We start from the raw sequence: 13,082 nt of genomic DNA, 5'->3' as shown, positions 1-13,082 counted from the left end.
GCGATTACTTCATGAATAAAACTGTTCAAAACCAAAATTTTATTGCAATTTATGTATGTAAGTACAAATTAGTACCATTAAATACACAATTTTTATAAATATTTGACGATTGAAAGTCATCACTTTTATAATTTTTAAAACATTAATTGTCATTAATGTCACTGAATGTATTTTTTCGTAGCAACGAAAGGCATCTGACGTAATATACTTAACGACGGGAGATTATCAAAAGTTATCGATTTAATTCAGATTTCTGTAGCTTTCTATTGGTCAGAATCTCCTATGAATGAAATAATCACTTTAATTTTTATGTCTGCAGCTTTCTATTGGTCAGAATCTCCTATGAATGAAATAATCACTAGTAATTGCACAAGAGCTCTGAAATTATCGAATTTTTCCCGAGTGACACTTTGACAGTTTTAATTTCACGACCCGAAGGGGAGTGAAATTATAGCAAAGTGTAACGAGGGCAAAAATTCGATAATAATTTTAGAGATTGAGTGCAATTTGCTGCAATTATTTTATGAATAAAACTGTTCAAAAACAAAATTTTATTGCAATTTATTTATGTAAGTACAAATTAGTACAATTAAACAAACAGTTGTTATAAATATTTGACGGTTGAAAGGCATCACTTTTATAATTTTTAAAACATTAATTGTCATTAATGTCACTGAATGTATTTTTTCGTAGCAACGAAGGGCATCTAACGTAATATACTTGACGACGGGATATTATCAAAAATTATCAGTTTCATTTTTATTTCTGTAGCTTTTTATTGGTCAGAATTTCCTATGAATGAAATAATCAGGGTCAACTCCGAAATGCATGAAAATTTACGTTTAGGTTCTACTAACCATCCACTTCAAAGTTGAACTTGTGTCGTTGGTTGCTTTTACTTGAGGGGTGAAAGTCACCCCTTCCCGGGGGTGAAAAAACATTCATTTCAAATAAGTTGGAAAATTGATAATATGACTAATCCTAAACAACTTTTGTTCTATAGTCTCTATAGAGTTTTTTAACTAAGTCAATACTTTTCGAGATATTTGCGAATTAACCAGATTTCAGGCGGTTTTCCCAAATAACTCTAAAAGGAAGTAGTTTATCGAAAAAAATATCCTTAGCAAAACTGTAGCATTTAAAAAAAAACAGTGTATGTGTGAGGTGCTTCATTTTTTGGTTATTTCACATTGAAATATTCGATTTGGAATTTGGCGAATAAGAACGTATTTTTCATGAATTACAACTTTGCTTTTACTGGTTCTATAGACTTTACGAATAAGTAGGTACTACATTTTTTTCGTTTTTTATATGCTATATTTTTGCTAAGAATATTTTTGTTTTTCGATAAAATACTTACTTTTTGAGTTGTTATAAACGTTTTCACTCGCAAATAACTCAAAAAATACTGAGTTTGTTCAAAAACTTAAATATTTTTCTTTGTTTTTATTTGAGACGCCGTTTTATGCAAAAAAATAAAACATCTTAAAATTGTTCTTCATTTAAAAAAAACATCTTAAAATTATTATTGTTGTATTCCTTTGTGACATTTATGTAATTCTCTATTCAAATTGGGAAATAAGCCACAATTTAAATTGAAAAATGATTTTATTATTGACGTTTCGACTTCCACCTCCGACGTCGTTATCAAAATAAAAAATATTAATAAATTAAACAAATATATTGTTCCTTAGTAAAAAAATTCTTCTAATAATTTAATTTAATCTAAATCATTTATATCGGCAATTCAGACATATATTATACATTTTAAAGTAGAATGTGGCTGTCTTTTTAAAGACAGATTACATGTTATGATTTTTTCGTGACGGATATTCTTAAGTTAAAGTTGATTTCATGTAATCGAATGAACTATATTTCAATAAAGTTGTCCCAGGAACGCAACTAATAAATATTGGCAATATCATTTTAAAGTTTTCTACTAAAATGTATAATATACAGGGTGTTTGATTAATAATAGTCCATATCGTAACTGGAGAAACCTTAGCACAAAATAGGAAGATTTAACACAAAACACAAATAAAATATTCCTCCTTACTGGGGTACAGAGTGTTTTATTACAAATATTCTAAAATTATTTTAGCCCATTGTTCAAGCACCTTTTAATATTTTTTGTTCAAACTTGACACACAGTTTACACATGTTAGGGTACTTTAACTAGTCTTAAAAGATAGTTTCTCGCTGTTACCAGAGGCGTGCTGTAGGGATATATACTTCATTTTCGCCCCTTTTCCCCCTCACAATCTATGCAACTGTCATAATAATCATTTCAGCATGTTTTTTTGATTCCTTGTTACTTTTTACATAAATATCATCCTTTTATCTTATTGAGATAGAGTAAGTAGTTTTCAAGTTATTTGCGTTTAAAGATAATGGATTCCATAAGACTATGTATGTACTTTAAACTACATTCATTAAGATTATGTGTTTAAAATACATAATCTTATTGAATCCATTACATTAAAACTCAAATAACTTGAAAACTACTTACTCTATCGCATTGAGACAACGGATGATATTTACGTAAAAATAATGAATAATAAAAAAAACATGCTGAAATGATTATTACGACAGTGGCGTAGATTGTAAGGGGGAAAGGGGCGAAAAGAAAGTATATATCCCTACAGCATATATATCTTTTTAGTATATATCTTTCAATACTAGTTAAAGTACCCTAACATGTGTAAACTGTGTGTCAAGTTTGAGCAAAAAATATTAAAAGTGCTTTAACTATGGGCTAAAATCCATTTAGATCATTTGTAATAAAACACTCCGTATCTCGGTAAGAAGGAATATTTTATTTAAGTGTTTTGGGTTAAATCTTCGTATTTTGTGATAAGGTTTCTCCAGTTACGATATGGACAATTGTTAATGAAACACCCTGTATATAAACAGTAACATTTTTTTTTATTTATTAATATGTTGAATTTTGATAACAATGTCCGAGGTGGAAGTCGAAACGTCAATAATAAAATCATTTTAATTTTAAATTGTGGCTCATTTCCCAATTAGAATAGAAAAAAAACATATTAAAGTGTGTTTTCCGTTTCTCAAGAATTATAAAATACAATATTAAACCAGAAAAATAACAGAAAGTACAACTGATAAAATTTTAAATAATCGAAAATAAATCAAAAAGTATACAAGCTTTATTTGAATTTTTCCGATATATCTCTAATCGGAAAAAATGAAGATAAACATTGCTTACTTTTTTATGTAGAAATCTAAATAATAAAAAAAATTAACGGAATCTCTTAATATGTTCACGAAAAAATCAACTAGGAAAATGAGCATAATTTTAGGTGATGCATAACTTTTGAAATTTTGTGTAGTATTTGTCAGTATTTGTAAGAATATATGCAAGAATTATTTGAAGATGCAGCACAAAGTCCGATTGAAATAAACAGTCCCTACGGCCCAGAAATAACAAACGAAGAAGTACCTATGGCAATTAAGAGGATTAAAGATGGAAACTCACCAGGACCTGACGAGGTGCGTGGTGAAAGTTTAAAGCTACTAGAGGCATACCAAATCACAGCTGTTACGAAGCTATTCAACATCTACGAGACTTGTTACTTACCAAAAGACTGGCTACTATCAATATTCATTCCACTTCTTAAAAAAAGCCAACGTTAGAAAATGTGAAGAACATAGATTGATCAGTTTGATGAGCCATGTACTTAAAGTACCTACTCTTTGTTATCATTCACTTGCGCACATACTCCAAATTAGAAGAACACCTGAGTGAAGTTCAATTTGGATTCAGAGCAGGACTCGAAACGAGGGAAGCACTTTTTAGTGTGCAAGTTCTAATACAGAGCCTGGGATGTGAACGCGATGTGTATGCATGTTTTATTGATTTCGAGAAGGCATTTGATAAAGTCCCACCTGGGAAATTAATCGATATCCTAAAAACATCAGGACTGGATTTTAAGGATATAAGACATCTCAAACTTATATCTCCAACAAGGGGCAACAGTGCGATTTTAAAATTAACTGTCCGAGATCTTCACAGTCAAAAAAGAAGTTAGATAGGTTTGCATACAGGGTGATCAACTTCTGTGACAAAGTCCAATATATCTGTTATTATAAAATATATGAAAAAAAGTTGTTAATAAAAGTTATAGATACCTTTAATGTACACATTTTAAAATTAGTGAGAAATATACAGGGTCCTCCATAACACGGTGTTAAACTAAAGTTTTGTTTTTTTAAATGGAACACCCTGTATTTTATTCAAAATCTGGTTTCTCTACATTTTTCTGATTAAAAAGATATAACACTTGTCTAGGGTTATACTGAGTGTTTCAAAGTTATGAGCACTTTTATCAAAAAATCATACTGATTTGATCGCCCTGTATGACTCTAACAGTATAATATAAACTTATTTTTTTACTGCTGTTGACTGTCAATATTAAAGTAGTTTTGCAACAACGTGCAATTTTTTTATCACTACACAAATTGTATACAGGGTAAGTCAAAATGCAAATAAAAGATTTTCTTCATATTTTTAAATGGAACACCCTGTATTTTATATTACCATCGAAAAGTTCTTTCATTATACTTGCATATCTTTTAAATATTCCCTATACCTAAAGTTATTAGTTTTCGAGATATTTTAGTTTTATTTTCGATAACTCATAGATACGTTTATTACAGTAAATTAATTACCCATAATATGAGAAACCTCCAATGAGTTTGTTAATGATAATTAAAATTAGACTGCATTTCATTTTTTCTCCAATTTTATGGTAAATTATATACAATAACGACATTTTTATATTTACTAACAAAATGATATTAGTTTTCCGCGAAGAAATGGAAACTATAAATTGCTGCAAGTTTTTGTTTAAGGTGGCTTTGAAATAATTGACACAAGAACTGTCAGATGTAAGATTTTAAATATCTGTACGTTTTTACTTTTGTTATTGATTATAATTGTTTGCCATATTGTTATAATTGTTACCCAACAATGAATTTTAGTCGTGAAGAAATGACAGACATGATATGGTTTTTAGGAGAGTGTTTCAAAAACTCATTAGTTGCCACAAGAATTTATAAGGAATGGTGTCCATAGCGTCAGCAACCAAATAAGATAGCATTTGACAACTTATTTGACAGGTTTAATCGTACTGGCTCTGTTTATGAAGCAAAGGAAAAAACAAAATTCATTATTACGAATGAAAATTAATTAAATGTTTTACTGCCTGTTACAGAAAATCCTCATAGAAGTATTCAAAATATTACAAGAGAGCAAGATATAAGTTATGGATCTATCCAGAAGATAGTCAAGAAAAACAACATGCACCCATATCATATACAAAAGAGTACAATTTTGTCAATGGTCACAAAAACAAATAGTTATACTGAGAGATTTTTTTGAGTTTGTCCTTTTTTTTGGAGACGAGGCAACATTCCACAAAAATGGTAGTGTAAACAGACACAATTTTCATTATTATTCCACAACCAATCCGTACTGTGCTCAGACACATAGTCAAACAAGATGGTCCTTAAATGTTTGGGGTGGAATCAGAGGCAATTACGTTATAGGTCCTTCTCTCTATGAGGAATCGGTAAATGGTGAGGTTTATTTAAATTTTCTAGTGAATCATTCACCTATTCTACTTGAAAATGTACTATTAAACATCCGCCAACATATGAGCCCCTGCTCACCACAACGCACTTCTCAACGATGAACTATTTCCTGAAAGATGGATAGGAAGAGATGGGCCAGTTCACTGGCCACCCAGATCACCAGAATTAAACGAAGGTGACTTCTTTTTTTGGGGTTATATTAAAGACGTAGTCTATAGGGCACCTCCAACAATAGTTGATGATATGAGAGTAAGGTTTCAAAACGCCTTTCAAAGTGTCACACAACAAATGCTTACAAACATCTGTAGGTCTTTTTAAACTCGTCTCCAGGCTTGTGTAGACGTTATGGGAGGTAATTTTGAACACCTTTTATAACATAAGAGGTACGATGAACATTTTTTTTATTTAATTTAGTTTTTTTAATAAATTTTGATAAATTAAAGTATTGTTATTAATAACTAAGTAATACATGTTGCTATCAACAATAAAACTAAAATATCTCAAAAACTAATAACTTTAGGTATAGGGAATATTTAAAAGATATGTAAGTATAGTGATAGAACTTTTCGATAATAATATAAAATACAGGGTGTTCCATTTAAAATTATGAAGAAAATCTTGTATTTAAATTTTGACTTACCCTGTATACAATTTGTGTAGTTATAAAAAAATTGTACATTGTTGCAAAACTACTTTAATATTGACAGTCAAAAGCATCAAAAAAATAAGTTTATATTACACCGTTAGAAACATACAGGGCGATAAAATCAGTATGCTTTTTTAATAAAAGTGCTCGTAACTTTGAAACACTCAGTATAATCCTAGACAAGTGTTATATTTCTAGAATCAGAAAAATGTAGAGAAACCAGATTTTGAATAAAATACAGGGTGTTTCATTAAAAAAAACATAACTTTGGTTTGGCACCGTGTTATGGAGGACCCTGTATATTTCTCACTAATTTTAAAATGTGTACATTAAAGGTGTCTATAACTTTTATTAATAACGTTTTTTCATATATTGTATAATAACAGATATATTGGACTTTGTCACAGAAGTTGATCACCCTGTATACTGTCACAAACAGTATTTAACGTATACTCTGACAACATATTTAGGGAGTGATTGGACGAATCAGAAGATGGTATCTCTGTAAATGGCCAACTTATAAACAATATTAAATATGCAGACGATACAGTATTGCTGGCAGATACTCATTGTTTTCGGGTCCATATACCGTAATTAAAGATGAAATACCTAACGTAATTATTGGGAAAAAGGGTAAACAAGTAGTCATACATAGGAATAACGTTAAGCTGTGTATAATATTTAAAAAGAATAAGTATTGAAAAGTGATATAGTGTAAAAGTGTAATAATAGTCCACCATAAGATTTTTACTAGTACTTAAGATTCAGTGTAAATATTTACAAGAATAAAAAACCGCTAAACGCCTTAAAATGAGTGGCGCTTACAATATTCCAGCTACAAAAGATCTGATATGAATATTACGTGGCGCGAAAATGTATTTTCATTTTGATGTAAAACAAAATTCTAGTTTTATTTTAAAAGATTTTTCCATAATATTTGCTAAATTTGAAGTAAACGCGCCACAAAAGAGTAACTTTGATACAGTTTGAATTTTGAAACACTTTTGTGGCGCGTTTACTTCAAATTTAGCAAATATTATGGAAAAATCTTTTAAAATAAAACTAGAATTTTGTTTTACATCAAAATGAAAATACATTTTCGCGCCACGTAATATTCATATCAGATCTTTTGTAGCTGGAATATTGTAAGCGCCACTCATTTTTAAGGCGTTTAGCGGTTTTTTATTCTTGTATCAGGAGTTTTTCAACGTTATTTATAAATTAAATGTATGAAGTTGAATGCAATGTTCCTCTATTACTCGTTAATCTTTATAAATAGTCACCTTTGTTGCATTATCTCCCAAATGATCTAGTGTCCATCGAATGTACACTAGATTTTTTTCTATTCGAAATAGATTTAAAAAAAAATATTGAGATGACCGGTAAATGAAGTCGGATTGCCCGTTGCCAGATCAAATTTAGCGTCGTAATCACTACAACTACATAAACCATTTCGGGGATAATCGTTAATTGGATTATACTTTTGTAGCTTAATAACTTCTGAAAGCCTTAACCGATTTTGATCAGTAAACATGAGTTTGAAACGTATTTACCAGTAGTATCTGACGGATCTGAGGTCAAGTATGATAACTGAAGCTATTACAGGAATTATTGAGCTTGAGAAACCGTTGTTCCCGTAGGAAATAGATTTGATCATACTTATGAAGCCTATAACTTAAAAATTCGAATTTGCCCGGATATGACGTATACACCGTTAGATTCGTCTAGAGTCCTTCCACAAACTCTCAGTTATTGGCGCAATTCGTAGGTTGAAATTTTGAGTAATTGTCGAAAAACCAAAATTTTCAAAGTATACTTTTTCAGTTTTTCGGCTATACTGAGCCGTGTGTATGTCTGATCTTGACGGCTTAGACACCATTTGGAAGCTTACCTCAACACTATTGATTTGGTGTATTTGCGGTTCTCCTGTCTCTTCTTGGTCCGAAGATAAATATACCCCCAAAAAATATGCCGTTTTGTACTTACCAAGTCCTCTAGCTGGCTTATGGGTGGTCAAAAGTCACAAACTACACCGGTCCTGAATCGGCCCAGACCCCCTCTTCAAACACAAAAAAAATTCAAATCGGTTTAACTTTTAAACACACATACATACATATCCACAAACATTTTCCCTTTTTTAAATAAAAATTGAGTCATACTTCTGAGCTCGGTAACTTTTGAATGGTATAACCGATTTTCAAAATTAGACATGCGTTGGAAAGGTAATGATCATTACTATTAGAAACCGTAAAGTCGGACTTAAATTTTTGAAGTTTTTGGGAGTTTTGGGGACGAGAACGAAAAACAGACCCTAAATAGAAAGGGCCGTAAAATCCACAACCTTGGACCAAAATGGATGGTTGACATATGAATAGGTGAATCTTTTCCTGAACTTTAAGATGAGACTTGGTCCATCTTTCAAATCAGTCAGATTTAGAAAATCGAAAATTTCGTGTATATAGGGTGAGGCAGATAACTGGCCTATTAGAAATATCTCGAGAAGTAAAGGCAAGAGAATCATGAAAATTGGAATAAGGGGGTTTTGAAAGATGATCTATTAAATGAAAATATTTTCATCTCTTTGTAACTTCCGGTTATACCGGAAGTTGCTTATAACTTGGTTTTTTTAAATGGGACACCCTGTATATTTTTACATTTTTGGATTCTCTTCGATGTCTTCTTTCTTAAAATATGAGGTTTTGTAATATTATACAGGGTATTTTAAAAGATAATTACGTTTTTTTTTATTAATTTCGTAGCAACATTCACACCCTGTAGAATTGTAGTAGTTTGACATCTAAAACTCTACTTACGTTCAAATGATTTTTAATATATTCTACTATTGTTAAGAATCATTAGTATAGCTAAATTTTTAATTTTAGTATACAGGGTTGGTCGAAACTCGGAATGAGTATTTTCTGAGTTTTCTTAAACGGAACACCCTGTATTTTTATATTGTATTGAAATGATATTTTATAGTACTTTTTTATTTCTTAAGCATTCCCTATACCTAACTGCTTTAATTTGTGAGTTATTGGTGATTCAAACTAAACATTAATTGCAACAAAAAATACGTAAAATTTTATTAGGTTGGCCGTGAAAATACTAAATCCCAAATAATTTTTCAAAAATAAATACATATTAATCCAGACTGGTCCTTAAAATTACCAATAATGGTTTAGCTATCAAAATACCTACGTAGTTAAAATTGTTGGTGCGATTAACAATCAAGCACAAATTAAAGCAGTTGGGTATAGGAAATGCTTAAGAAATAAAAAAGTACCCTAAAATATTATTTCATTACAATACAGTAATCCCTCTTCAACCACGGGGGTTACGTTCCGAAGAGAAAGGTGCGGTTGGTGAAACCGTGGTTGGCGAGGGATCCACGATCCAAAGAAGAATATGACATATAATCCCAATTTGGATACGTATTAGTATGTACATAGAAAGAAATATGATAAAATTGCATATCTGTGAAATAGTATGATCATATCAACAAAAATAAAGACGCTGAGATCAACATCTACATTCGCCGGTATTTTAAACCTTCCGAACTATAAACTAATTGCCGTAGTATTACTACTAAGAATAAGCGCCAGTGGCGTATCATGAGTAATTTAACGCGACTGGTCAAATTATAAAAAATATATAAAAATAATAAAATATTCTCATTAAAGATTCAACAGATATCGCAACCGCGGATAAGTGAAACCGCGGTTGATGAGTCCGCGGATAACGAGGGATTACTGTACTAAAATACAGGGTGTTCCATTTAAGAAAACTCAGAAAATACTCATTCTGAGTTTCGACCAACCCTGTATACTAAAATTAAAAATTTAGCTATACTAATGGTTCTTAACAATAGTAGAGTATATTAAAAATCATTTGAACGTAAGTAGAGTTTTAGATGTCAAACTACTACAATTCTACAGGGTGTTAATTTTGCTACGAAATTAATAAAAAAACGTAATTATCTTTTAAAATACCCTGTATAATATTACAAAACCTCATATTTTAATAAAGAAAACATCGAAGAGAATCCAAAAATGTAAAAATATACAGGGTGTCCCATTTAAAAAAACGAAGTTATAAGCAACTTCCGGTATAACCGGAAGTTGCAAAGAGATGAAAATATTTTCATTTAATAGACCATCCTTCAAAACCCCTTTATTCCAATTTTCATGATTCTGTTGTCTTTAGTTCTCGAGATATTTCTAATAGGCCCTTTATTTGCCTCACCCTGTATACAGGGTGTCCAGAAACTCTACCGACAAACGAAGACAGGAGATTCCTCAGATAAGTTTAAGACATTTTAACCCAATTCTACTATTCCGAAAATGCTTCCTAAGGGAGCTAGAGCTCTTTGAAGATGGCGTCTTGTAATTAGTTTTTCTTAAATAACTCCAGAACGCGTTTATTTAGAAAAATGAAAATTGGTACGCATATTTATCTTCTAGAGATAAATCGATTACATTTATTGTGAATTTCCAGTACTGGTTATAGGCGTCCGTTTTGGGTTGAGCAACGGTTATTTCATCGCATAACTTTTATGCCTTTAACTTTTAAGCGTTCTTGACACTGGATTATTAAATTATGAGGTATACTAGTACTAAAAGATACTCTTGCTTTAATTCGGTAGAACACACGATTTTCTAGAAAAATCGATTTGAAAATTTTTCGTTTTTTGAATTTCCAAAAAAAAAAATAAAAAAAAACATATAGAAAAACGAAAACTGGTACGTTTATTTATATTCCAGAGACGAATCGATTTCATTATTTGCGAATTTCTAGTACCGGTCGTATGCGTCCGTTTTGGGTAGGTCAAGGGTTATTTTATCGCATAATTTTTTTGTCTTTAATTTTTAAGAATTTTTGAGTTTAGATTATTAAATTGAGGTATTCTAGTAATAAAAGTTACTCTTAAGCTAAAGCTATAAGTTGGTAAAATACACCTTTTCTTTTGAAAAATTTTTTCAATTTTTTTTTTCAAATTCAAAAAAAGGAAAATTTTTAAATCGATTTTTCTAGAAAACGGTGTGTCCTACCGATTTAAATCAAGAGTACCTTTTAGTACTGGAATATCTCACAATATAATAACCCAGTATTAAAAAAGGTTAAAAGTTAAAGACAAAAAAGTTATGCGATAATATAACCGTTGCCCTTCCAAAACGGACTCCTATGCCCGTTAGTAGAAATTAACAATGGATGAAATTGATTTATCTCTGGAAGATAAATATGTGTAAAATTTTTTGTATTTCTAAATAGAAGCGTTCTGGAGGTATTTAAGAAAATCTAATTACAAGACGCCATCTTCAAAGAGCTCTAGCTCCCTTAGAAAGCATTTTCGGACTAGATCAGTTGGGTTAAAATATCTTAAAATTATATGAGTAATCTCCTATCTTCGTTTGTCGGTAGAGTTTCTGGACACCCTGTATAGTGTCGCGTGTAGGGGGGTGTTGGTGTGCGCCACTGGCGAGAACTGCCGTTCACTGATAATATATCTCATTTTTTTCTTTTCTCATTTTCTTTTCATATGTTTGTTTAATTTTATTATAAAGGAGAGACGTCAGTCAATATAAATAATATAAAATAGAGATGAAAGGAAATTTTTGCTGAAATTCCCTTTCATCTTCTCCCCGCCCAGAGAGATGTGATGGTACACGACAACCCTCACGGAATTTTCCTAATTTATTTGTTATAAAAAATAAGGTTATAATATTATAATTGCAAGTTGTATAATTTATTACGATAGTAGCCAAGTTCAAAGTATTGAACTCATTTGAAAGACTGCAAGGAAACCACACGTCATTATTCATATACGTATAGTACCTCACCATATATGGTCATACATATTGGTACTGTTTTTAATTATGACAGATATAAATAGGAAAGTCGAGTAACTGAGACATCGTCGTTGTCGTTGCATTCTCTAGCGCGTAGTCAGGGGATATAGTTCCCGAGAAATGGGTTATCCCCGACCTATCTCAAGGTCAACGTAATGTAATTGTACATTTAATTATATAAGAATAAAGTTTCTGTAAAAAGTTTAAGTTTGTTTGTTCGGGGTAGTGTCTTCGTCCAGCAACCCCCAACTTCACATGGCCAGGGGCTCCAAAGGATGATGGATAATGTTGTAGAAACATGTAACAGATACGGTCTAACACTAAATTGCAAGAAGACAAAAATAATGATCATTAGTAAGAACACCAAAATAAACGCCCAAAATGCAATAAACGATACACCGTTAGAAAGAGTGGAGAAAATATGCTATTTGGGCTGCAATGTTAAGGATACATGGGATCATAGCTACGAAATAAAAACTCGTATTCAAAAAGCCAGAAGCTCTTTTAACAGTCGTAGGCCCAGTTTTTCAGTGGCCGGTTAAAATTTTGGTTAGCTAACCTAGTTTAAATTTTAACCAATATTTTAACCCTCATAGTGTTTTTCAGTGCTTTAAACCAAGTTAAGAAAATCTCGGTTAGCTAACCACTTTTTTTCTTCTATTGGCAGCATAACTGTACTTGCGCATGTGCAATTCGAGAAATAATGATCAATCTGACAGAAAAATAAATAAAAAACAATTTATCTTTTTAAAATACATACTACTAGGAATCATGCATTAAATCCTGTTACAGTTGTGTAAACATAGGTACCCGTTACAGTTATAATATATTTAAATATTATGTCCTTATAATTCCTTCCTATATAATAACGATAATAATTTATAATTTCGATAATAATATATAATAATTTCCTTATAATAATAAGGAGGTAGAATACTTCCCGCGATAAAAACAAAATAACATAACCCAACTAATCT

General features: G+C 30.9%; 1 protein-coding gene across 1 annotated transcript in view; it reads right to left on the bottom strand.

Annotated features, from left to right (window-relative positions):
• The window catches only part of LOC114325882 (low-density lipoprotein receptor-related protein 4), a 205,281-nt gene that overhangs the window by 137,373 nt on the left and 54,826 nt on the right, over positions 1-13,082 (bottom strand). The window lies entirely within an intron of this gene.

Source organism: Diabrotica virgifera, chromosome 1 (assembly GCF_917563875.1).
Source record: "Diabrotica virgifera virgifera chromosome 1, PGI_DIABVI_V3a".
NCBI classification, from domain to species: Eukaryota; Metazoa; Arthropoda; class Insecta; order Coleoptera; family Chrysomelidae; genus Diabrotica; species Diabrotica virgifera.
This window is presented reverse-complemented; position numbering and strand designations above follow the sequence as displayed.